At 45.0% G+C, this 23407-nt stretch overlaps 1 long non-coding RNA gene across 1 annotated transcript in view; it reads right to left on the bottom strand.

Annotated features, from left to right (window-relative positions):
• Positions 1-1152: 1152 nt before the first annotated feature.
• The window catches only part of LOC308463902, a 39184-nt gene continuing 16929 nt past the window's right edge, over positions 1153-23407 (bottom strand). The window contains exons 2-3 of the long non-coding RNA XR_013979806.1: positions 8788-9369; positions 1153-1309 (exon numbers count right to left, since the gene is read on the bottom strand). This is a non-coding gene — a long non-coding RNA (uncharacterized lncRNA). The remainder of the gene's footprint in view (positions 1310-8787; positions 9370-23407) is intronic.

The following is a 23407-nucleotide window of genomic DNA, read 5'->3' as shown; positions in this document are numbered from 1 at the left end:
TAGTTGAGTGGAGATTTAAACCCTGGTCTCCCAGGTCCCACTCCAGCAGTCTGAGCCCTACACCATGCCAGCTTCCATATGGTATTAGAAAACTCTGCTTACCTCATTTCCGTGGCACATTTGAATGCCACCCTCCCTTTGAGTTGCTCAGAGACAAAAACAACTGGCAGGTGAGTAAGACCCAATTGATTGATCAGCAGGCCAAGAAGATCATTCAGCCACTGAGCAAGCCAGTGACAGCAGAGGGGTACTGTAGAGGTCTCCTAGTGACCTTCCAGTGACCCTGTGTCTCTGATTTACCCCTGATCTCTCAATGGATAAGGATGCAACTTTTCATTTCAAATGAGCCTTTTTTGAACTGTTGTTTCAAATGCTTTGATTCCTTTATTTTTTAGGGATCAGTGCAGTGCCCAGCATGGTGGCATCAATCACATCTGGACATAAAACCTATCTTGTTGAGAAATTCATGTCAGAGTGGTGAAAAGAGGTTTGGAATTGGGCAGCAATGACTCAAAACCAGCAGTACATTTTGTCTCTGGGGTACCCAACACAGCGTCTTTCAGATGTTGGACGCTCCAACACCCATCAGCCCCAGCTGGCGTAACCAATAGTTAGGAGTGAGAGTTGTGGTCCACAACTTCAAGTGGGTGCCACACCATTGTTTACCCCCCATTCTATGCCACATCTTTGAATCGTGGATGAAGACCCTGGGCTGGAACCCAGATGGTTTTTCTCCTCTGGCCGGTGGGAAATGGGGATTTTGTTTTCGCCAAAGCAAATTTCTACTTCAAAAGAGGGGAAATTGGGGGAGGATGGTGATAGGTCAGTGGTAACGAAACTGCTTTGCTTGCAGAAAGTCCCAGATTTTGTCCCCATCATCTCCCGGTAGGTTTGGGAGAGTCTCCTATCTGATACCCTCAAGATCTGTTGACAGTCACTGTAGACAGTACTGAGCTAGTTGGGCCAATGGTCTGATTTGGTAAAATGCAGCTTCCTATGCTCCTATGATTTTCCTCGGGTCCACAGCTAGATAGGAAGTGGTTAACACACACACCCTCCAACCAATCTGCCCGCCTGCCTACGGTGACCCTGAAAATTAGTGCACCCACACAGTTAATACTAGTTGCATTATTATTATTATTATTATTATTATTATTATTATACAAATCTGCACATTAAACACAAAGACACATTCAGGGTCTACTTTGGCTCTCAAACAGCTTGTAACCAAATGGTGCACGGCCCGCTTACGAGATTCCTTCAAGGCTCCTCTGTGTGTGTGTCATTGCTGAATTATCATTTCCTTTGTCTGAAATGGAATAACAAGAGCAGGATATACCACCCATATTTCCTTTTGGAAAGAAAAGGGAGGGAAAGGAAAGTGGGTAGAACAACCAACACTCCTTCCCTCCCCCCCCACCCCCACTTTTGCATCCCCAGACCTGTAGAAGTTACTGAGCTGAATTACAGAGATGAAGGTTGGATGATTAACCATCTTCCTGCATTTCAGCATCCCGGCCATTACTCACTCCAAACCTGAGGCTTCTCAGTTACATAGCCCCGCACAGGCTGGCCATTTTTTCCATTGACTGAAAACACATTCTGACTGAAAACAAACTTTCGATCCCTGAGGCTTGGCATGCCTCGGGTCCCTCACCATATTTAATCAACGGGAAGCTAAACACTTTCAATCTGTGATGGCTCATTTGGAGAAGGAGCTCTGGGCCTTTGCTCTGTGCCAGATGTAATAACTCTCCCCTTTTCTTTTCTGAGGACTACTTTTATAATTTTGCTATTTTTCAACGTCAGGCCCATCTTTTGAAGAATTTTTATTGGATTTCCCGCTAGACATCACCAAGAATTTTATTTCTTTGGCAAAAAAAAAAAAAAAGAGTATCAAGCAGAAGGGGGGGGGGGGAGAGAAACTCAAATCATAATCTTGCAAAACAGATTATTATTAGTTGGAAGTTCTTTGTTTACACAAATACGGTCACAAAGAACCAGGCTGTGGCTTCTCGGGTCTTCAGCTGTCTACAAAAATGCCTTGTTGGGTGGTTTATGAAAGCCAACCATTGCAGGACAATAACTCCGTAGTGCAGCAGATGCTCTGTGTGCAGACAGCCCCTGGTTCCATCCCTGACATTTCCAGTTATGGCTGGGTTTGACTCTTTTCTGAAATCTTGGGGAGCAACCACCAATCAGTGTAGACAATACTAAAGTCCCATTTGCACTATACACTTAAAGTACTCTTCCACGATTTTAACAGTCATAGCTTCCGCCCAAGATTCCTGAGAACTATAGTTTGTTAAGTTGTTAGGGGACCCCGTTCACCTCACACAACTACAATTCTCAGAGTAGGTTAACAATTAACCCTTCTTTCCCAGGATGCCTTTTGAATCTCTATAGGCAGGGTGTTCCACAAGACATAGCCAATGACACTAGAGGCAACCTCCGAGAGCCTGGATTTTAAAACTCACCTATCCAATCCTCTGCCTGGGACAGAACCGTCCTTCATCAGCCTTTGCCAACCTGGTGCCCTCCAGATGTTCTTGGATTACAACTTTGGGGGAAGGGTCATGGCTCAGAGGAAGAGCATGCAGATCTTAGATTCAATCCCTGGAGCTTCAAGGTAGGGCTGGGGGAGAGACCTTTTCTGAAACCCTGGAGAGACATTGCCATGGACTGCCAGTCATTGTAGAAATACTGAACAATTAGAGATTTGTGGTTGTAGCCTTGGAGGACCTTGACCAAAAATAGCCAGCAATAGCCCTCAAGGGGTTTCATAATGTGCTGAATAAACTTCCCTTTGGAGTGGCTCAGTAAAGGGGAGTGGTACTGCTCAGGGTCTGATTGATTCCTTATTCGGAGGCAAGAAGGAACAGTTCTCTTATTCTACTCTGTGTATGAGTCTGGGAGCTCGTCCAATGAAGAACATTAGACAAAGCAGATTTATCCAGTAAGAGTCAGAACAGGTAACCTGCGATCCTCAAGGTGACGTTCTTTAACTCCCATCAGGATCAGCCACAGTGGCCAATGTGCAGGGATGGTGGGAATTGTAATCCAACCTCTGGAGGACCATAGGTTCCCCACCCTTGTTCAGATGCAGAAGGGGGTCTGTGTGTGTGTGCAAAATGGCCCTTGTGACTGTCAAGCACTGTGTATAGGGCAGACATGGTATTGTTGCACACCACCCAAATCTCAGAGCGGTGTAAGATTCCAGGGGTTCCAGGCACTTCCCCAGGGGTTGGTTTCCTCAGAATGAGGAATAGCAGAGACTGTGGTGTCTAGGATATGTGGTTTATTGACACATATGCATAACCTGAGCCTACGATGGAGGGGCTCACAGTGTTAACACGCCAATAAGGTCCTGCTTCTGCCATAGCCACAGTGTTGGGTTCCAGCAGAAATCAGGCAAGGCTCTGTCTCTTAGCTGCCCAGCTTGAAGTGTGTTACTAGGTTTTAGCTAGAAGGCCTTTGTCCTTCTAACTAACGGCCAGGTGAGGGAGGGGGCTCACACATTTGTTTTCTGGCGCAGAATCACTTGCATTCTTAGGGGACCATTATGGCCCTTGCCTGGCTAATTCAACAATTGAATCCTTGCTAGAGCCAAGAATTAGAAGGGTCTCGGATATGCAGCCTACCTCCTCCCGCCCAAACAATTTAAACACTCAGAGTTTATCCTGCCTTTGTGCAATCAACAAAACATTACTTGCTGCTTCTGTTGCATTCACAGAACTTGTTCCACTCACTTAGTGACTTCATTGGATACATCCCATTCTACATCCCTTCACTTGATATAGCCATCAAAAGGACTCACGCAAGAGACATGGGCATTGTCTTGCACTTGCCATCGGCCAGTTCATATGGCAAGGATAGGCAATCTGCTTTAAATCTCCCAACATCCCTGACCACTGGACATGCTGACCAACTGGAGTCTGAAAACATCCACAGGGTGACAGGTTACCCACCCCTGCCCTGTTTAGTCAGCTCCCAGAGACCTATTAAGCATCAGAGACCTCTCTATTGCTAAACCCAAGAGCAGGTAAGAATCACTTTTAGAAACCAGCAGAAATGCTGCTTCTAGGTGCCAGTGTCTGGCCTATGCAGAAAAAACTTTGCTTCTAAAACTTGATTCTCCACTGGTTACAGTCTGTGCCATTTCACATAGATGGGTTAGTATAACGTGCTACATTTGCCAAGCTAAACATAGTATGCTCTTTCAATAACCGTTTTTCTTTTGCATTTTAATACACTTGTTGCCATTTTCTCCACAGACACACCAGTTGTCTGACCTGGTATAAGGCAGTTTCCTATCTCCCCACAATTTCTGTACGCCTTCTGAGGATTTGATTGATTGGGACTAATGCCTTTCTAGTCACTGTCAGGCCAGGCTGGAAGAGTCAGATCGACAGTTGAGAATCATTCTATGCCTGCGGTGATCTACCATAGGGAATTTCCTTGGTGCTTTATAAGTCAATCACAATCCCCTCTCCTCCACCACTGCCTCTCCCTCTCCCCCCGCCAAAAAAAAAGGGACTGCAGATCTGGTACATGAATCATGGGAACGTAAACAAAATATGAGCCAGACATACTCTACGCATGGTAAGCACTGTGTGCCAAATCAAACCATAGCCTTTTGTGCACATGCTACGCAGCTAAACCAGGAAAGGTTTTTGCAACTCGAATGCAGGCTTATTCCCTATGAGCTCATGACCCCAAATCAAACGCCTCTTGAACTGCACTATGTCCATTACTAAGATCCAAATCTTTGCAGCCTGCATGTATTAGGAGTGTTCCCACTCCCACACGTTCCCATCGGAGCTTAAAGAATGCAGCCTTCTGCCCGAGGAGCAAAGCCTCTCCTTTGTTCTCAAAGCAGGTTCTGCTGTCTCAAGGTTTTCCTGGGGCTCTTAAGAGTTGCCTTATTCTCTCTCCCTCCCCCACTTTCTCTAGTGTTTGAGGTTAAGAAGTATGCTACAGTATTCAATAAATCGCTTGGCAAGGCGTATGACAAAACAAGAAAATGTAATTCAGATTAAAGTCACCCTCTGGCTAAAGTGATAGTTTATTAAGTAAACTGCAGTGCTGCCAATCAAGTCTGCTGGCAAGCAATCCTTTGACATTAATCTTTTTTGATGTGATTTAAGGTACACCTGGGCCTTTGTAGAGTATCTCCCATAATTTCTTTCCCATCTCTCTGGATCAAGCTGCCGTGCTTGGCGTGGTTGACAAATTCCCGGAGTAATCCCTCAAAAGATTGGGGAAATGCTCCAAACGCTCCATTAAATTTATTTTCCGTGCTTTAAGAGACCCAAAACTATGTCCAATAAATAAGTGTTCCCTGTGATTTATTGAAATGCTGGTCTGATTTAAAGTTATGGGATTGGGGGGAATGTCGCCCTTGGGAGTTTGAAGACCGGCTTTGCAAGTGAGTCCAGATGTGTTCTTTCTGCCTTGGTGAGGAGGGAGGGAGGAGGGAGCAGGGAAGAGAGAGAAAGAGAGAGAGAGAGAGAGAGAGAGAGAGAGAGAGAGAGAAGATTAGCCTAAATGCTAAAGGTTTCCGAGTGACAATGGCGGAACCTTGTTTCCAAGCTTTAACATAAAAGGTCCCCAGTTGTGTTTTCTTTCTTGCAAAATTTATTGTGGTTGTAGTTACTGGGGGAATCATCAAAAGCCTCATTCTGGCCCTTGCTTTTGCACTGCTCCTTTGATAAATATGATACTTAGAAATATGCCTCCCACAAGACAGAAAAGCCATAGAGTTAAAATGAAGTAATCTGTCAGTAAACTCACAGGAATCAAAGCCAGAATGAAACCTGTAAAAGGGAGAGAGGGAGGAGGGGAGAAGCCTCAGCTCCAAAGCATTTTAGGAGAAGACAGAGATTAAGGACCGTCCTTTCTACACTATTTTTATCTGCAAAGTTAAAAGTGAAGATTTATTTGTTAAAGAGGGCCTCGGTGTTGGCTCTTGAACAGATGGACTCTGTTCTTTCTTGCCTTTCTGAAGTCCCAGGGCTTCAACACACATACACAGAGACATAAAATTAAGATGGTGCTTTCTTTTTTGTCCTTGATGGGTGGCTTCACCTGGAATTCTCTGCCTTTCTCCTACCTTGCTAGTCTTTAGAAACGTTTGCACACACACAAAAAAGGTCAGATTTATTTTTTACAACCCTTGTACAGATGTTGGCCTCCAGTGTTGCAATGCTACGGTAATTTTTGAAATCGAGGGTGCTAAGGCTCCCTCTACTCTGGAAGTGCTTGCCCCAGATGTTTGTGCCTTGGCTACAGAATCACAGTGTTGGAGGGGACTTAGAAGGTCATCTAATTCTACTTCTTGCCAGTGCAGGGTTTCCCCCACACACACACACCATCCCTGATATTAAGATCATACCCACACCATATTTTCAAAGGGCTAGTATACCACTTTCACTGCTTCCCCCAATTAATCCTGGGAATGGTAGTTTGTTAAGGGTGCTGACCTTGCCAAGCAAAATTCCCAGCATTCTTAGCGAACTACAGCTGTCAGGATTCCCTATGGTTTTTAAAGTGGCATAAGAGTGCTTTAAATGTATCGTGCAGGTGTGGCTTGAGTTACTATACTTGTGATGAGATGATTTTTAAAAGGCATTCCGAAATCCAAAGTATGGTAATTTTTTTAATCCCGCCATTCTATTTCAGAGAAAATACTGAAGCATCTGACCAAATAAAAATAAATCCCACAACTGTATATCACCAATATCTGACTTCCTATATCCTGACTTTCATCAAAAGGGCTCAATGCTTCCCAAAGGGATCTGACTGGCCTCTGGGAGAACAGGATCCTGAGTTAGATGGGCCATTGGCTGGATCCATTGGGGTTATTCTTATGCTCTTAAGGTGACATGCATGGCTCATCCCCCCCCCCTCACTTTATCCTCACAACACAACCCTTTTGTGAAGTCAGGTTATACCAGGAGTCGGCAACGTGAGGCCCATGGGCGGATCAGGCCCACGAAGACTGTTTTACTGGCCCACGAGCCACCCCAGAACTGAGCCACCTGCTCGACGAGTCCCCTGCGCAATGTGCTAGACCGGCGCAGTGCAGGGACTCGCCGAGTGGCGCTGGAAATCGCATCTGCGCATGCACAGATACCAGAAATCGCATCTCCACATGTCCAGAAGCCGAAAATCGCTTCTGCGCAGGTGCAATTTTTGGTGTCTGGGCATGCACAGAAGCGATTTCCGGTGCCGTGGACATGCGCAGACGTGATATCTGGCATCACGCTGTGCCGGTCTGGCCCACGTGGGAGTGTTCCAGCCCATGGCCGGTAAACCTTGCCAACCCCTGGGTTAGACTAAGAGATATCTAATGAGCTTCATGCAGAAGTGCCAAGTATAGGGGCAGAAGGGGCTTTGGCCCCCTCAATATTTGTGGGGAAGGGGGCTGAGCCCCTCCCCAATGGTGAGAGGGCCCCCATCCCCCGACGCCACCAGGTGAGCAGTCGCGCAGTGGCCGGGGGCAGGATGCATGGAGTTCCCAATCCCCCAGTGCCACCAGGTGGGGGCAGGATGCATCCCGTGACGCTGGGCCCCCTCAATGTAGGGGGCAAGTCTGCCCCCTGGCTTCATGGCTGAATGAAGTGTTTAACCTGGGTTTCCCCGTTCCTAGTCAGACACTTCAACCACTACAGAACACTATATATAAACAGTATGGCAATGTTTATAGACCCATCAATAATCAAACATGTAAGCTACATAGCAGCATCAGCAGACTGTTGTTAAAATTGAGGCCCTCTCAATGAAATCCTGCTGAAAAGAGGTGTGTTCTTCTTGTCCGCTGGTAAATGATCAGATAGAGAACTGCATAGTTCTTGGATGGGTATGTCCCCGTACCAGAGAAGGTACGTGTGCCTCCCTGCCACACTTCTGATAGTACAGGGAAAGGAAGCAGCAGGAGTTAAAAGGCAATGGAAATAGGGGTGTCCTTGTTTGCTTACAGCATCTCTCATTTCACATCAAGGGTGGCCACCGGATCCTGATGACACCTTGTCCACCACATGCTGCCTTAGTGCTGATGCACATACATTCCTATGCATGTGCACCAGCCTCTAGCCAAACTGCACATGGCTCTGAGAGGTTTAACAGCAGGGAGAGAGATAGGAAGAACAGCAGCTCTGATACATAGGGTGTGGAACCCTTTTTCAGCCCAAGGGGTTCATTCCCTTTGGAGAATCTTTCTGGGGACCACTTGTCCTGATGGGTGAGGCCACAAATGTAACATTTACTTTTGTACAGTAGGTTGGTTTCTGCACACACTCATACCTGTATGCAGGTTTCTAGGACACATTCCATCCAAGCATATATACTTGGGGTGCAAACCAAGGCCAGACCTGGGGGAAGTTCTGAAGGACTAGAAAATAAAAGAAAAATGTTCCTGTTAAGTCAGAACAGTTTCCCCAAGGAATTGTGCCTGCTGCAACAGGATGGATACTCCTAATCTAACTCTGACTCCTAAGAACCTTTCAACACAGAAGAAGAAGAGTTTGGATTTGATATCCCGCTTTATCACTACCCGAAGGAGTCTCAAAGCGGCTAACATTCTCCTTTCCCTTCCTCCCCCACAACAAACACTCTGTGAGGTGAGTGGGGCTGAGAGACTTCAGAGAAGTGTGACTGGCCCAAGGTCACCCAGCAGCTGCATGTGGAGGAGCGGGGAATCAAACCCGGTTCACCAGATTACGAGTCCACCACTCTTAACCACTACACCACACTGGCTCACAGGGTTAGCCCAAGATGTTTTCCTACCTGAAATGTAGGAGAAGTCCAATTACACAGACAGAATCTGACTGGATGGTAGTTGAAACTTTGTTCAACACAGGTGATGGGACCACTTCCTCCAGAGGAAGCTAGCTTTGGAGATTCAAGAGGCATGGTAGTGGAACTGCTATGGCCCCCTGGAATCAGCCGCCTGAGACAACTGCCTCATTCTGCCTAATGGTAGAGCCAGCCCTGTTTCAACATCAGTCCCAGCAATTGCGCCAGGTCAGGACTAGTGACTATGACTGAGTTCCTGGACAAAGGACATTAAGACTGTTGAAGCTGTACAGCCTTGTTAGGACTGTACCACTTCAGAATGCATGTAGCATGTTTGCTTTTTGTTGAGAGGAAAAAGACTGGTGTCCCTTACCTGCATTCTGAAATAGATAGATTGAACGGTACCACCTGGGTTATTCTCTTTTTTTTTGTCCTGAGCCTTCTGATGCTGAGCCGCTTTCCTTGTGTGTACACCATTGGCTGCTTCCTACATTGTCTCAGCAGGTTTGGATGGAGTTAAAAGAGAACTGTCTCTTGCAGCACCTGTATTTGCGCTCTTCAATCTTCAGTTTACTGTAATAAAATCATTTAATACAGTCATAATTTTGTTGGCAAGGCCTATGTTTATGGTGAGTGATATGGAATGAGGCTAACTGACAGCCGCCTGATTAAAACCATAAATCAAAAAGTGAGGTTGCTTTTAACAGGAAGCAACATGAAAATCCAGTTTGAAGCTGAGACTTCAGTGTTTGTGGTGTGGCTGTAGTTAAGACGGCTGATGGGTGCACCTCTCCTTAGAACTTCAGCCAAGCTCTTCAGAGCTGCCTCGCTAGAAAATGGGCTTGAATACTGCTAAGACAAAAAAACAAAAAAAGCAAACCAGCCAACAAGCCAACAAGCTTTCTTTTGAAACATCGGTGCTTAGAAGAGTTGAGTAATAAACACAATGAGAACACCCTGTGGGAATGGCATCTTAAAGACAAGCTGAGAGAATAGGATGCTAGGATCTCTCTTGTTAATATTGGACAAGGCTCTTTTGATCTTTGTGTCTCAATTTCCATTCAATAACCATTTCATCCTGTACTCTGCACGTAGCTGTCAAGTGTCCCTTATTTGAAGGGACAGTCCCTTACTCCAGCGCCATGTCCCGCTGCTGTCCCTTATTGATGGATGTCCCTTAAATGTCCCTTAAATTTCAAAGGAAGCAGCTCCTCTCCCTCCCTCCCTGCCAGCCAGGGAGGAGAGAGGCTCCAACTGTGTTGCTTGGCTGTGTTGCTCACCCAATAAGAAGTCTAAGAACGACTGGGGGGTGGAGCTTGCATGCCTTGTGTGTGGCTAGTTAATGCAAGCTGAGGGGTTTTTTGAATGCTGGACGCCATTTTGTTGCACGTGCTGCTGCAAACTTTGCAGTGCAAAGCCAGGCCGGGGAGCCATCTTAAGTTGAGGCTGCATAGGCCTTGTGGTGCATGTGATTCAGACTCTATTCAGTTGAACCTCTGGTTACAAAGTTGTTTGGACAGTGTTCTCGAAGCTACCAGCATGAGTTTGACCAGACTGCAGGAGGACAGGAAGACTGGAGTGCCTGGAACAAGTGAGGCTGCAGGTCCCTTATTTTGGCTGCTGGTCCCTTATTTTCAGGGCTGCTGGTCCCTTATTTTCAAATCTGTAAGTTGACAGCTATGACTCTGCATTCCATAAATGAAGCAAAGTTTACAACAGCCTTAGCCTGGTGTGTTTCTTCTGAAGAAGAAGGATGGTGGACAAATTCAGTCCAGTTCACATTTGAAGGTGAACCTTCCTAATTTGCACTTTCTGAAACATTACATGACCTGAAACATAACTGACCAGAACTTTAAAAATAAAATGCATGCTGATGTGGAAACATAGAGAACCGAACTTAAGATCGCAAAAATGAGAACGTGAAATTGAAGGATTCCTCTGACCCTACAGCAGAGACATGTAGATTTATTTATTTGCAGATGTTTGGACTGAAGACCAATAATTGGACCTCAGAGTCCAGAACAGGCAGTGCTAGTGCCAAAACAGAGACACTTTTATTAGTAAAAGACCTAGAATCCAACAAGGCCACAATCCATTTCATTCTCTTGAACTTCTTGCCTAGGTAGATGAGATGTGTCTGGATTTGCAGCATATTTTTTTGGGGGGGGGAGGAGGCTACAGCCTCTGTGGAAGGGTGCAAATTGGACTGAGATAGGGTGCGTCATTTCCACACTTTGAATTCCCTGAATGCCAGGTGGCCAAACAAGTCCATAAGAGATAATGGACAGGTGCATTTGTGTTAAGAGCATAAAATCAACATGGATAGGTGGTAAATAATCCATGCAGGTCAGCCCTATATGGAAAACACAGGTTTCATTTACAAAACTGGCTTGCAAACTTCTGTTCCTAGATAAGCTGGCCTGGAAACCACTTTACACAGAACTGGCGGCATAAATAGCACTTAAAGTGGGTGTAAATTTCAATTATACCCACTTGGAAGCGCACTTACACTGAGCATTTGCAATATATTACCAGATTAGATGAAATATTAATTAAAATTAATCAACCACAGACACTGAGATGATCCTTTGGGAAGAAGAAACTATAAATACGCAGCTTTTAAAAGAGAGAAGGGCACTTCCTTTGCTTGTATCTGGCTGTTTAAATATTAAAATGTTTGTTGAAGAGGGGGAAGACAAGGTGGGAGGGGGCATGAGTGTCTCAGATCTTCAGCTTTGTCTGCAACGCAATTGCTAAATCATAACTTCATTGATCTTGGTGAAAAATTGGCAAGAAGAAGCGGGGAGTTCTCTGGGGATTTCTTAAAGCATACTGAAATTCCAAAATCTAAGTGTTTGTAATGTGAGTAAACCGTTGCTCTTTAGTTAGCTGGTAAGGCTCCTGAGCTCTTGGGATCCAGGTTTATGAGCCAGAAAGAAAGACTTCCCCTGTCCCTTATTAGGGATAAATGAATCTATCAATTCCAGTTTCACTCCATTCTTCCCAAACTCAAAATTCAATTTACCACATTTCCACATCAGTTTGTGATTTTTTAAAATAATAAAGAAGTCCTCGTGAAATTTTGTTGACATTTTTGTGTGCATTTTACCTAATACAATAGACACATTTTTCAATTCAGTTTTGCCTAATACGTGTTTTTTGAATAATTTTTCATAATATAATACTTTTTAATATAAAAAGTAAGTTTTTGAAACATTAAGTCAGAGACTATTAGACCATCTGCACTATACGTTTCAAGCAATATTATACCACTGAGAAGAGTTCCCTGAGAAGAGGGATTGATGGTTAAACCACTCTGAGAATTGTAGCTCTGGGAGGAGAATAGGGGTCTCCTAACCATTCTGAGCACCCTTAACAAACTACACTTCCCATGATTCTTCGGGGGAAGCCATGCCTGCTTAAGGTGGCATGATGCTTCTTGAATTGTATACTGCAGATGAGACCTGAAGGACATTTGTATGAAGAAAATTGTGAATTGGTTAACCCCTTCCCACAGCTGGTGATTCTTCCTTGCTCCACCATAATTGTTAAAGGGTCATCTCCCTAAGTGGGCTCCAAAACCAGTTTCAGAACCTGTGTAAGTGTATTCTGGACTGGAAATCAAGGTGTGATTTCCTGAAACTCACTGGATGGCCTTGGTTCTGCAGCTATTTCTCAGTTTCCATCCCTGGCATCTCCCATTACAGGAACCCTGATAGCAAGCAATGAGAAGTGACCCTGAAGAGGCACTGCCAGCTAAAATAGACAAAATGATTCCAGTCTCACCTAGAATTGGAGCACTTTCCTATCTTCCCTTCCATGTAGGCCTCACCAGGCAGATGGTATCAACAACTCAGAACCCACGGTGGTGGCACTGTTGGCATCACTGGCAGAGCAGCAGTGTAAAAAGGCATCTCTCCAGCCTACCGTTGCCTCATCAGAACGGCTGTGGCCATCAGAGAAAAGCTCCAGAGCTTGGTGACGTAAGACAAATAGCTCGCATCAGATGTAGGCATTGCTGGGCACCTGTAAGGGCCCACACCACAGCAGGGAGGCTAGGGCCAACCATAGGAGTCCCCTAATACTCACTTCAGAGCCTGTTGATGAGTTCCATCTAAGCAACTGAGCAGTGACAAAAGTGAGGAGATGAAACATCTTCCACTTGTGTGGTTTCTGTGGACTGCTTCCAAACAGAGAGGGTAAGTGAATGGACAATGTTGACAACAGTGAGGAAGAGTTGGAACCACACGGGGTCCCACTGAGGGCATCTTGCCAAGGGCATCCCAGAACCTGAATGCACTAACAATGCATTCAGTCCCCAAGAGGGCAAGCACAGCCAGGAAAATCACACTATACTTTGAGCTAAATCTTGGAAATACTTGGGGAACGAAAGCTTCTAAAGGGGTTGTGGGAACCATGACATAAAGCATCCTCCTCCTTCCAGATGCCTCCCAGATGTTGCTGGACTCCAACACTCATCACCTCCAGCCATCATGGCCAATGGTCAAGGATGATGGGAGTTGTAGTCCAGCATCATCTGGAGGGCACCAAATTGAGGAAGACGGATGAGGAGGGGAAGACATCCTCTCTCCAAACCCTGCTGTTGCATTGATGAATTCTTCCATGCCTCCGTTTGCTGGGGGCGGTTTGCAGATAAGACCTTGACTATCAGTTGAACTTCTATGCAGGTCATGAAGGGAAAGCAAAACCAAAATTAAAACAGGGTGTGAGACTGAAAAATACCAACAGCCCCCATCTTTCTTGGTACATTAGAGGGCATTGTTGTCTAGACACAAAGCAGGGGGAGGTGGGACTGAGGTGTAATATAAGTCAGTAGCTGCTTTCCATCTGCATTAGTCACGGAAGGCTGTATGTGAAACTAACCCAGGGAAATAAGAATCTGTAAGACACACCACAGCTCTGCACATGAATTGGCCTGATTTATGAATCTGTGCAGGATATAAAAGAACTAATAAATTATACGTTTCTGCCAACCTAAACCATACATGAAAAGAGTTTGCTCAGGGAATAGCTCGGTCTTGGCTCCGGTGAGCCTCCTAAAGCCCCTGGTGACAGAGTTCTGAAGGGCTGCTAGATGAAGCTTTATGCAAAACACACTGCAGAGAAGGCCCTGGCCAAGCCCAAGACTTTTCTGAAAGCCTCTCTGTGTGGGGAGTGAGCCCTTCACAAGCACAGAAGCTACATTAGTATGGTGTGCAATCCCACATTGCAGGGCACAGACATGTGAATGGTGTGATCCTAGGGAGTTACACCTTGCTGGCTGGTATGGGTGTGGAGGGGACCTCGGCCTTTCCTCTTTCAGCTTTGTTGAAATGTTTCACTGCTGCTTTCTTCTGCCTATGCCTGTTTTTGGCATGCAATTTCCCCCTAATATAACGAATTTTATATGCTGTTTTCGCTAATTTATGCAACTTATGCACACTTTGCTCTAACACACGCACATTTTAGTAAACATCTTTGGTTGGGGAAATATTATTGCAAAAATGTGTGAATTTCGAAGGATAGCTGTGCTTTGGTGCATGTGTATCCTTTCATGAAGGGCAAATTAGGACGGTTCACGTTGCAATGTGTGAACCAAGCTGAATGTCGCTCCCTCACTTTGTTAAGATCAGCTGCTCCTTCTTTCCCTCCCTGTGGGAGGCACCAAAATTTAAGAAGGTTATTGACAAGCAGGAACATGTGCAGAGGAGTGTGACCAAGATGATCAAGGGTTTGGAAACCAAGTCTTAAGAGGAATGGTTGAGGAACCTGGTTATGTTTAACCTGGAAAAGAGGAGGCTGAGAGGAGATAGGATAGCCATCTTCAGATATCTAAAGGGCTTCCATATGGAAGATGGAGCAAGCTTGTTTTCTCCTGCTCTGGAGGGTAGGACCTGAATCAATAGATTCAGGTTACAGGGAAGGAGATTCCAAAAACTTCAGGAAGAACTTTCTGACAGTAAGAGCTGTTCTGCAGTGGCACAGACTCCCACCAGAGGTGGTGGACTCTCCTTCTTTGGAGGTTTTTAAGCAAAGGTTTGATGGCCATCTGTCATGGATGCTTTAGTTGAGATTTCTGTATTGGGATTAATAACAAATGACATCCCCATAAATAAGAAAAGTATATTCTTATACGCATCCGCTGCCGCAAGTGTCCTTATAGCAAAGAACTGGAAGGGAGACAAAATACCCACAATAATAGACTGGCAAATCAAACTTACTGAATTTGTTGAATTGGCCAAAATGACGGCAGCTATCAGAGGTCAAACAAATAAAAATTTAATAAAAGAATGGAGTTGTGTGAATGAATATACGAAGAAAACACTGCTCCGGTACAGAAATATTGATATGTAAACAACAAAGTTTGTAAGGGGAAAGGTTACAAATGCAAGTAAAATCAGAATATTTGTCAAATACAATACAACAACACACTTGTAATGATAAGTTATAGAATTAAGGTTAAGCAACGATGGAAAGAAGTCAGATTTTAACTCACATTTCGAGTTATGTCGAACCAATGGTGGGATGGCGGTGAGGTGGTGGGATGCTTTGTGTTACTAACATGTACACATGTGTAAACCTTTCTTTATTTCTGTTATTTTGTAGAGATAAAAACTCCAATAAAAATTAATTTAAAAAAAGAGATTACTGTATTGCAGGGGTTTGACTAGATGATCCTTTGTGTCTTTTTCAACTCTACAATTCTATGAATTCTAACTTTTACTAAATCCAAGTACTTTGGGAAGGATCTAGCACCCAGGAACTTAAAGGATCCTTGCCCCCCCCCCAAAAAAAAACACAACTTGAATCAATACATAGCCAAGGGTTAGCTATCTTTAGTTTAGGTGAGATGGGGAAATCAAGGGAAGATAAGGGATGGAAAAGGTAATGTTTTGATTTGATGGGTGTCCCTGTGTTGGGGGGAACCCATAACATCCTCTACTATGTGACCATTAAAAGAAAGATGACTCGTGGTAACAAGCTTAGTGAGGTGTGTTCTGCTTCCAGTCAGCCATGGCTTCTTCCAGAAACTCAATTCCATCCTTCTTTACCCCCCGGTTTCTGCCCACATTCAGTCAACCTCACATGCCCACGAGCAAGTGCAGGCCTCATTGGGCCATTTGAGGGGGGGTTCCCCCTTCCCACCCATTTAAAGGGCTTTCCTCTTAAATATTGTTGTAATTCTCCACTCTTCAAGCTTTCCCTATGTCTGCCGATACCTTCCTTGCATGCGCGGGTGGTGCTGTTTTGGCTGCATAGACGCCGGCACTCACAGCCTGAACCTTGGAACGATTTCCTGCCAGTTGCCTGAAACTGCTTGAGGTTTCCAACACTTCACATGTAGAATATCAAAGAATTCCTAATGTGTTTCCTGCCACTTTGCAGATTAGTTTGGGTGCCAATAAGGGAGCTGTGAAACTCTGGGCATCCAGCGCAGGCGAATGAGCATCCAAGTTTGTATAAACTGACGCAAAGTTTTTGTAGAGGGGTTGGTTATGTATAAGAGGGAGAAAAAGATTCACTCACGTTCATCCAGCTAATTAGCATCCCATTATGAACTTCTGAAATACATCCCTAAAGCCTCTCCTCTCCCTTCTCTGCCCCCTCCCCCCAGTAAGGGAAAGGGAACTCCAAGGTCACATGCTCTCCAATTGGTTGCACAGGAATCTGTGAAATGTTATCCTTGTCCCTGTTTTGGGGAAGTGGGGCCTGCGCCTCTGCAAAGCACAGTTACACATATTGGTTCTGACAGCTTGAATTAATATGTCAAATTCTATGATCCATATTGGCGACAGGCCTTTTGACCCTATCAGCACGTTGCTTCCTTGGCTGAAAATCGGGAGGCTTCAAATTGATTTGGAGTTTTCGAAACATCCTGATGTCAAGACTGAGAAGGGGGGAGAATGGGGGGGGGGTGGAGAGAGAGAGAGAAGGAGAGAGAGATTCTTCATCAAGGTTTTCTCAGTCTGGCTCAGTGCTGATTACTGTGACAGGAAATATAAGTTCCTCTTGCTTTCTTCCAAAAGCTGATCAAAAACTTGATATGCCAACAGCCCATCCAGGTGTCTAAGGGTCAAGGGCTGATCACTGATAACCTAGAAAGTGGGTTGGGTTTGATTTCAGGAGCTAAACAAATAGCTGTGGGTACGGTGAGCTGACGAAGCCTGTTCCTTCTCCCACGACTTACCTCTGTGCAGCCCCTCACCCAAATAACTCATCTCTCAAGTGGATTTATCTCCAGCATCAATGGCCCACCTGGGAAGGAAGTGCCTAGACTTGAGATTGTGTCACAGGGAGAGTTCTGCACTCCTCATGCAAGCACCACTTTTTTCCCTAAAATCAGAGGGGCCCCCCCCAAAAAAAAAACCTGCTTTGATACAGTTGTGGCTTTTGCTTTTTTAGGCACACAGGTCTTTTCACATCATATCTAAGACCACATCCACACGAAACCTTTGAAGAACTCTTATACAACTATAACAGTTATCATGGCTACCTCAAAGAGTGTGTTAAGAGTTGTTAGGAGACCACTGTTCACCGCACAGAGCTGCAATTCTCAGTGTAATTTAACAATCAACATCTCTTTCCTGGGCACTCTGGGGACTGTAGTTCTGTGAGAGGAACAGGGGGTCTCCAAAGAACTCTCAGTACCCTTAACAAACTACAGTCCTCAGGAGTCTTTGGGGGAAGCTAGGACTGTTAAAATGATATAATATGCAAACTGAAACACGGCCATCCTTCCATTCGCACGTCTCTGAATTTTGCAGTGCAGTTCTCCAGCCAAGTAATGGGTACAAAAAGGAGCATACTAGAGTAAAATATGCATTAAAATACCTAAATTAGTGAAAATAATGTACAAGTAGGGGTTGTATTATGGGGTATTGCTTGCAAAAGTGTGCACATTAGTCAAAGCTACATATAAAATTATGTTTATCCGGAGAAATGCACATCAAATTGCTGATCAACTTATATGAGGACTTCTTTTTAAAAAATAAATAAATCACAAATTGCTGCAGAAATGTGGAGAAATCAGTTTAATAATGGAAGAATGAGAAGCTAAGGGAACTGAAGCAGGCTGATTGGTCCATTCCAGCTTGCCAAAGATGTAGACAAATGTATTTCTGGTATGGCTATTTGAGAGACTTTTAAGCCAGGGACAGCCCTCCAGAAGTCTGATTCCAACTCCCACAAGCTGCAGCCAGCCTGTCCAACTGTCATGAATTATGGGAGCTGGAGCCCAACAACTAGTATATATTGTTCTCCAGCCCTTCTTTGCATGAGATCTGAACTCAGGACTTTCTCCATGCAAGCCTTGTGCTCTACTGTATGTCTGAGCTGCAGCCTTCCCCCAAAACTATGTGAATCAGCTACAAGACCAGCCAGTTTCTCATATAAACCATGCTTGAAAGCTTACTCACCATAAACAATTGCTCTAAAGGATCTGACTGTATTTTTAACCTTGGAACAGACCTTCTTCCCTATTTGTTTCGCCTCTTGGCACTAAGAAGCATTTAATCCCTGCTTGTTGAAAGTTGGCTTGTGCGTGGGAAAGTCATGCAAAGGGCCCAAATAATCATAAATCAATATTAACTGTGCATTGCTTATTTTTTTCTCTTTTTCTATTTATTATCCATTGGCCTAAGAAGTTAATATTGACTCAGCCGGAGCAAAATGTCAATAACCACAGACCTTGAAGGTCAGGGAAGCGTGATACCAAATAAGAATGGAGGCTGCCTTTAGAAGGCAACATGCAGCAAAACTGGAGAAGTAATTATTTGGCAGGGATCTCTGCTACCTGAGAATCTCAGTTTTCATTGAAAAAGGAAAGTAAGTTTCTAGACCTCATTATCACCATGATAGACTTCAAAAGTTCTGAGCACTCTAAGATCCCTCTCCATGTCTGTCAGAACAGAATCAATTTCTGAAAATTAAATAGACTTTCATATATTGGAATAATTTCTACCAATTGCAGAAGACTAAACTCTCACCTCTTCCCCCTCCCACCCACTGCATATGCATAAGTAGGGGGTAATAGAATAAATTGACACAGTATTTGAGTTGATGTCACAAGAGAAAAATACTGATCCTACCTTTGTGCCAAACCCTGGCTGTATGGAACAACTAGAATCAGAGGAAGTAAGCCTCTAAGCACCAATTGCTAGGTTGCATCAGCAGGAGAAAGCTATTGCCTCCATTTCCCATACCTTCCAGGTGTCCCTATTTTCCAGGGACAGTCCCAGAATTATGAAAGCCATCCTGGCTTCTGAATTGATCCTAGAACAGCCTTTCTCAACCTGTGGGTCCCCAGATGTTGTTGAACTACAACTCCCATCACCGCTAGCTAGCAAGGCCAGGGCTCAGGGATGATGGGAGTTGTAGTCCAACAACATCTGGGGACCCACAGGTTGAGAACCGCTGTCCTAGAACATCCCTATTTCCCCTGCTGGTGCCACCACCACTGAGCTCAGAGGGGAGGATGGGCCAGCATTTGTCCTGAGTGGTGGCGGTGGCAGCGGTGGCAGCTGCAAGGGAGCATCCTTTTGCCTCCCATGGTGGCCACTGCTGGATTCTTCCCATGGGTATCTCGTAGCAGCTGCTGGAGAGCAGGCAAGGATGAGGAGAGGCTGCAACTGTTGAGGTCCCGCTGTGGGTCTCTGAGGTGTAGGCAGAGGGTAGGGCTACCCTGGGTGGGAAGGGGAAAAAGCTTTGTGCGCCTGCTTCTAACCTTGCCCCTTTCTAAAATTTATTTATTGGTGTGTGTTTTTCTTTTTGTATAGACCTACCAAAGAAAAATACAATAAAATAAAATTGGGATTAAGGAATTTTCTTGGGATGGTGGAGGGTGTGCATACTGTGGCCTGTTTGCATAGTGGCAGTGGAAATGCTCTATGGGGGGACAGGACAAAAATAGGGGGGTTGAGAAACCTTAGTTCGTGGAAAGTGAGAAATGTCCCTATTTTCATCTGAGGAATGTTGGAAGCTATGATTTCCTACTTGTGGGCTTCCTGGAGGAAACTGATTGACCCCTGTGAGGGAAAGGATGACTAGAGAGGCCTTTGGCCTGATCCTCCAGCGCCCTTATTAGAGGGACTTGTTGTTGTTTCAGCCTCAGATCTGCTAGCACATGAGATATAGATCTAATAGCTGAAATGTCTGCAGGATCAGACCTGCTAGTCCCGTATTCTGTCCCGGTGGCTGGCCACACACACCCAGGAAGCTCGTAGGCAGGGCTCAAGCAGTCCATAATAATCCCTTAATAAGTCCATAATAAGCAGATTGCACGAGTTGGATGGAAGCACAGCTGATGCTTCACCCACACACACCATAATGGAAAAGCAAACAGAACCCCGGGTATGGACAACCTCCGTAAGTGTTGTTACGGGCTGGAAAAAGTCTGCCAAATCTGAACATTGTTATCTATCATTATTATCATTATCATCATCAACTGCAGCTATTTTGCCCTCTTTTTAAAGCTTCCCTCCTTTCTCCACTCCTCCCCCCTCCCTCTGGCACCCAACAATGCGTCTGCATATAAAACATAGCACCAACAACAATTATTGCCCTGCCAGATTTCCGTCGGCTTTGCAACGACAGAATCACAACAAAGAAATGTGACTTCAAAAGCATCCCGGTCTGTTTCCTATTCAGCCCTTCAAGTACAACTCAATAAGGGAAGCTGACAGGCCGCTCTGTTGAGTGATCACAGCTCCGGCTGTCACACCCTTTTCTTCAGCTGTCAAGCGCACCTTCGTCTCTCCTCCCCCTGCCTTGTCTTCCCTTTAGATGGGCGCAGGGAAAGAGGAGCGAGCAGAGACCTGTAGAATCGTCTCCAAGTTGCTAAGCAGGATCTTGCCAGCCACAGAAACAGCAAAAGGGGTGTTTTAGCAGGGGAATAAGGTTGCACTTTCCACTATGTACTCCTGGTTCCTTTTTCTTTGTAAACACCATTCCCCTTTGAAGGCTTTGTTGGGTGGCCTCTTCCTTTCAGAGGTTTTCAACAAAGGGGCAGGAGGTGAACGATACACTTCCTAAGGGATCCTCTGAGCATTCAAGGTTCAAGGCAAGCCGGAACCCAAGACATCCCCAGCCTGGACGGAATATGAAAAACAAGTATCTTTTTGCTTTCATTCCCTTTCATTCATGAGTCATCTAACCCTTTTAGCCAGCTGAAGTAGCCAGGGGCTTGTTTGCTCGTGGTGAACCCCTCATCCATTTGTATCTTAAGGACCACCTTCTCTCGTAAATTCTTAAGACCACTCTTCTTCCATACGTTCCCCCCCTGCAATCTCAAATCATCAGCTGACATCCTACTCCAGATCCCTCAATCTCACAAGGCATGGCTGATGGCAACCAAGGCTAGGCCAGGCTCTGTAGTGGTGCCCACCCAACAGAACACCTTGCCAAGTGAGGTCCATTCACCCATTAATGTAAACAGCTTGGGACCTGGGTATCCTAAGGTCCACATTCTTCCATATGTTCCTTCTCACATGCTCTGATCATCATCAGAGGTCCTGCTCCAAGCCCTTCAACCCCTTGATCCATGGCTGATGGCAAACAGGGCTCAGGCATTTTCTGTGGTGCTGCCCCCCATGTGGACTGCCAACGCTATCACTGCATGGTATCAGCTAGTTAGCAGACATGACTGTTCAAAAGGCCTTTAGCTGATTCCCCACCACCACCTTGTTTAGTAGTTTTTAACCATGTCTTTGTTTTGTTTTTATAACTGCACTGTATTTAGGTTGGGGATTGTTTTATATTTGGAATATTGTTCTGTTATTCTGACTTGTTAGCTTGGTCTCTGAGGTGCTAGTCCCAATGCCCTGACCAATATATGCCACCAGCTCTATAGCCAATCATGGTCATTGGGTGACCCCCCTCTGAGTTCTAGTGTTATGGGGTGGAAGATAAAAACATAGATCCTCTTTTGCCACGCAGCCTTTAAAACTCCCTTTGCAGAAGAAAGCTAAAGCAAGGAACGGGAGGGATTCTCCAGCTCTCCTGAGGCTGCAGTGTCACTCTTTAAGCTTCCCAATCCCAGTCACATCCATCACTTCCTATTAGATAGTATCAGCAGCATAATACGACTCGACGGATGTAATCAGAGATGGCATGCCAGCCAAAAGGATCTCCAGAAACTTTCAACAACGCTGTTTTCAAAAACCACATGCTTTCCGGCTCTTTTCCTAGAATCAGAGTTTCAAAGGGGAGGTTCTGCTCTGTGCGTGGAAAATTGGGGTCAAGTGGTTGCAAATCAGATCATCATTTTGATGGCCTGATGTTCTGAAAGCTTTGCAATGCTGGCCCAGTTTTCAATCGACATAAAAAGCATCGTAATGAAAGCCGCACTCAGAAGTGCTCCTGTGAGAAGGCAAGCATCGCCCTGAAATGTCCTTCATCCAGAATTGTGTATTGGTTCATCAAGTAGAAACTGGTCCCTGGGGGTGTTTGGGTCTGACCTATTACTAATCAACAGTAGTTCACGATAATCAAGAATGTCTATGTACTTGGCTCTGGCACTCCCTTTTTCAGCAAGTACGTTATGCAACTCTTACAGAGACAAAACAAAGTCTCTGTGTTGTTGTCCAGCTCTGGAGATCCCTTGATTCAAATTCCTTCTGAAGGTTTTATGATCTTGGGTCTTTGCAATGTGCTTCCAGTCTTGCTATGCTAAATTGACTTTGCCCAGATTTGACCACCACTATTGAGAAAACAACTAATCCCTGCCAGTTTAATTTGTTGTTCTACACTAATTTATCCTCCAAATCAGAGCAGATCGTGATGGAACAATTAATTCCAAATGCATAACAAAAAACCGCACACATTAATACAGAATTTCAGCTGTACCCAAGCAAGGGGATCATCCTAGGACACTTTTATACTGCTGCTATTTATGGGTTAGCCCCACCTATTGCCTATGTGTGGCCCCTGGGACATTCCCAAAAGTGAATGTGGCCCACAGGCTGAAAAGATCCTTCTGCTGCCTCTGAGGTAAGGCCAGTGCTTTTTTTTCTGGGGGGACGTAGGGGTACAAATCCTCCTAAACATTTTGTGAGTCTTTGTACTTTTGTCCATGTACTGTATTTATTTTTCCCAATTTGAACTATGAAATGGTGATTTTCTTGAATCAAAATGAGAGTACCCCTAAACATGTTTTAAGACGAAATTAAAAGACGCCTGCTTCTTGGGAGAAAAGCAATGACAAACCTAGACAGCATCTTAAAAAGTAGAGACATCACCTTGCCAACAAAGGTCCGTATAGTAAAAGCTATGGTTTTCCCAGTAGTGATGTATGGGAGTGAGAGCTGGACCATAAAGAAGGCTGATCGCCGAAGAATTGATGCTTTTGAATTATGGTGCTGGAGGAGACTCTTGAGAGTCCCATGGACTGCAAGAAGATCAAACCTATCCATTCTGAAGGAAATCAGCCCTGAGTGCTCACTGGAAGGACAGATCGTGAAGCTGAGGCTCCAATATTTTGGCCACCTCATGATAAGAGAAGACTCCCTGGAAAGGACCCTGATGTCGGGAAAAATGGTTGGATAGTGTTCTCGAAGCTACCAGCATGAGTTTGACCAAACTGCGAGAGGCAGTGGAGGACAGAAGTGCCTGGTGT

The sequence above is a fragment of the Podarcis pityusensis genome, assembly GCF_964106645.2.
Source record: "Podarcis pityusensis genome assembly, chromosome: 15".
Taxonomy (NCBI): domain Eukaryota; kingdom Metazoa; phylum Chordata; class Lepidosauria; order Squamata; family Lacertidae; genus Podarcis; species Podarcis pityusensis.
Note: the sequence above shows the minus strand (reverse complement) of the source record. Positions and strands in the feature narration are given on the sequence as shown.